The sequence below is a fragment of the Callospermophilus lateralis genome, unplaced genomic scaffold (assembly GCF_048772815.1).
Source record: "Callospermophilus lateralis isolate mCalLat2 unplaced genomic scaffold, mCalLat2.hap1 Scaffold_64, whole genome shotgun sequence".
Lineage (NCBI taxonomy): Eukaryota > Metazoa > Chordata > Mammalia > Rodentia > Sciuridae > Callospermophilus > Callospermophilus lateralis.
The window spans coordinates 633962-638131 of NW_027514767.1; the positions used below are offsets into that span (position 1 = coordinate 633962).

At 38.6% G+C, this 4170-nt stretch overlaps 1 pseudogene; it reads left to right on the forward strand.

The window, feature by feature from the left end:
• Positions 1-2384: 2384 nt before the first annotated feature.
• LOC143388560 (nuclear transcription factor Y subunit gamma pseudogene) lies at positions 2385-3850 on the forward strand (annotated as a pseudogene).
• Positions 3851-4170: the final 320 nt, after the last annotated feature.

Below are 4170 nucleotides of genomic sequence, written 5' to 3' on the forward strand. Positions count from 1 at the left end.
AATTGATAAACTTCCTTAATACTTATTTGTTTAGGGAATTGAGTCAATAGTCATAAACATTCCCATGAAAAAAAAAATGCAAGCCAAGATTATCTACGGATGAATTACTAAAGATAAATAATATTCAGTGAAAATAAAAATTCAAACTTTTTAAAAATAAGAAAAGAGATTACTCACAAGTATCATTTTATGAAGTCACCATAATCTTATATCAATATTGAGCAAGGACAACACAGAGATAACAATTTAAAATCTGATCTCTCCATCGAACATATAAAATATTTTGGAAAAATCCAAAAATATGTTAGGAATGAAAAAAATAATGTAAAATAAGAAATTGAATAAGATAAATTTTCTATAATAACTGTTGAAAATTTTTTAAAAAATTTTCACATAGGTAGTAAGAAGCCACATAATAAAATCCAACTTCCATTCAAGATTTAAAAATAACCCATAGAAATTAATATTATAAGCCTATTAGTTTATTCTGATAAAGATTATGTATAATAAAATCTGTAGCAAACATTATTTTTAATACTGAAGCTTTGAAAATGTTATGTTTGAGATATGTAACAAGAGAAAATTTCTAATGATCATTGCTGACGATTTATTAAATGTCATAGGCAATGTATAAGGCCAGAACAATCATAAATTAGAAATGAAGGAATACAACCTGTCATTATTGAACATTAAATATTTGTGCATATAGAAAATGGCTAATAAAGTATTAAAATTAATGTGTTACAGTATTAAAATCAAGACAGCACTGATTTGTAATTCTATTCATTCAACAACAACAATCAGAAAAACTCTTCAAACTTTTATCAGTGTAAAATTTTTTATGTACCTAAAATAAATCTCATAATAGATTTGCAAGATGTCTATAGGGAAAAAAAAATGAAAAACTATATTAAAAATTGTTTAAGATATATACATGCATAAATTCATGTATTGATTGTTATAGTCTATATCATAAACATGTAATTTCTACCACTTTGGATGGTAGAGCATTCAGTGCAATCTTAACCAAAATCTAATATATTTTGTGAAAGTTAAGTTGGCTTTAAATTTGTATGAGAATTCAAATGTCAGAATATCGAGGTGATTCTTTGAAGAAAAATAACAAAAGTGAAAAGAATTGTGCTACTAGAAATTAAGAAATTCTATTTTCCATAGTAAATAACACAATAAGGTTTTGGCTTAGATTGACAATTAGATTAATTAATCAGAGCCAATATCTCAGAAAATGATCTGCACACTTTGGACATTTGCTGTATGGCAGAGGTTGGGCTGTGGAGCTATAAGTAAAGGTCATTCGTTTCAATTTATGAGGCTGGAACAATTTGAACTACACAGACAAGCAAAACAAAAAGAAGAGACTCATAAATCAATAAGAAAATTATAGGCAAATATAAATAATTTGCAAATATAACTATCTACAAGAAAGAAGAAAATAAACTATGAAAATTGTTCAGTTCCATTTGTCAGTAATAAAGATAGCTTAAAACCTCAGTGATTTAAAATGGCATACAATAGGAGAGGAACAATTTAAAATTCTCACAAAACCAACCATTGAGGAGGTGGTAGAGCAACAGAAATTCTTATGTATCATTATCCAGAATCTAAATTGTACAACCATACTGTAAAATCATTTGTTATTATCTAGTAAACAAACTAACCACACTGTAATCCAGCAATTCTGTCCCAAAGTACACACATGATTCCTCAGAATACATAAGACAAAATTGCACACAAACACATTACTTGTAAAATCTCCAAATAAGAAATAATTTAAAGTTCCATTAACATTTCATGGACACATTATGGAATAATACCACAATTGAATGTTATATAAAGAATAAATAAATGAACCATAGTGATACACATTTTCATTTTTTTATAAATAAAATGCTGTGTAAAAGAAATGTCACAAGGAGTATATACTAAGTGACTACATGTAAATACAGTTTTTATTAAGTGATAAAACTTCTTTCTATTGCATACATAAATGAAAAGTCATTTAAAATACAATGCACAAAAATATCTAGAAATTTTAGTCAAAATAATCACACAACACAGGATACAGGTTACCTGTAAGGAGGGGATGAAAATTGATATGAACAACAGAGGCACAGAGTTTGAGTGTAGATTCCAATGTTCTATTTTTGAGCAGTTTGGTGGTTACATGGAAGATTGTAACTATTTGCTCATCTGTCCATGATATTTTATGCATATGTTTGCACTGTATATATTGCATTTCACCATGAAGTTATCAAAAGTGAAGCCAAAAAAAAAAAAAAGGTTTATAAAATTAGCTGATTCTGACACTGGGAGTCGAGGCGCCAAGGGAGGGGGAGGGGAAAAGGGGAGACGGTGCAAACGGCGTGGCCGCCATCTTGTTTGTGCCCCCACTCCGCGCGCGCTCCGTTCTCCGTGACGCACGCTTCCCCCTCCCTCCACCGTGCCCTGGCCCCTGCACTGCCCGACGCCGCAGGAGCGCGGGGGCGGCTCCTGCTCTTCCCAAGACTGCGCGGCAGGGACGTTTATCGAAATGTCCACAGAAGGAGGGTTTGGTGGTACTAGTAGCAGTGATGCTCAGCAAAGCCTCCAGTCCTTCTGGCCTCGTGTTATGGAAGAAATCCGGAATTTAACAGTGAAAGATTTCCGAGTACAGGAACTCCCACTGGCTCGTATTAAGAAGATTATGAAACTGGATGAAGATGTGAAGATGATCAGTGCAGAAGCCCCTGTGCTCTTTGCCAAGGCAGCCCAGATTTTTATCACAGAACTGACTCTTCGAGCCTGGATCCATACAGAGGATAACAAGCGCCGCACCCTTCAGAGGAATGATATCGCCATGGCAATTACAAAATTTGATCAGTTTGACTTTCTCATCGATATTGTTCCAAGAGATGAACTGAAACCTCCAAAGCGTCAGGAGGAGGTGCGCCAGTCTGTGACTCCTGCCGAGCCTGTCCAGTACTACTTCACGCTGGCTCAGCAGCCCACTGCCGTCCAAGTCCAGGGGCAGCAGCAAGGCCAGCAGACCACCAGCTCCACGACCACCATCCAGCCTGGGCAAATCATCATTGCACAGCCTCAGCAGGACCAGACGACACCAGTGACAATGCAAGTTGGAGAAGGTCAGCAGGTACAGATTGTCCAGGCGCAACCTCAGGGTCAAGCCCAGCAGGCTCAGAGTGGCACTGGTCAGACCATGCAGGTGATGCAGCAGATCATCACTAACACAGGAGAGATCCAGCAGATCCCGGTGCAGCTGAATGCTGGTCAAATGCAGTATATCCGCTTAGCCCAGCCTGTATCAGGCACTCAAGTCGTGCAGGGACAGATCCAAACACTTGCCACCAATGCCCAACAGATCACACAGACAGAGGTCCAGCAAGGACAACAGCAGTTCAGCCAGTTCACAGATGGACAGCAGCTCTACCAGATCCAGCAAGTCACCATGCCTGCGGGCCAGGACCTCGCCCAGCCCATGTTCATCCAGTCAGCCAACCAGCCCTCGGATGGGCAGGCCCCCCAGGTGACCGGCGACTGAGGGCCTGGGCTGGCAAGGCCAAGGATACCCAACACAATTTTTGCCATACAGCCCCAGGCGATGGGCGCAGCCTCCCTCCCCAGAGGACCCTGCCGACCTCAGCGCCTCCTGCAGGCTAGGACATTGGTGCACTACACCCCACGCCTGTGGGCCGAGATTTTCCAACAAAAAGATGCAATATTTTTTATTTCCTTTTTTTTCCACTTTTTTTCTCCAAGAAATCAATATTTCAATGTCAAGCTGTGTGTCCAATGCTATGAAATGAGAATATTAAATAACATATTTATGGCATTTTCTTGAAGTGTGTGGTTGAAGAAATATTTCTCCTTTGGTTTTTCTTGTTCTGCTTCTCACCGCCACTTGTTTAAGGAGATCTTCCTAAGGGTGCAGAGGATATCCTGATTCTTGGAACAGCTGCTGTCCCAAGATTTGCCACCTTGTTCTGTGTTCAGACAGGGTCAGGTGAATGTGTGCAGCTTCTTTTCTCTCATGCTCTTCTCCCCATCCCCATTCTCACCCGGAGCTCTATGTTTGTATCCAGAGGCCCCAGGAAACATTCCTTGCATTTTGGAGATGAACTCATTCCCATGGAGAGCAATGGTTTATTCCTA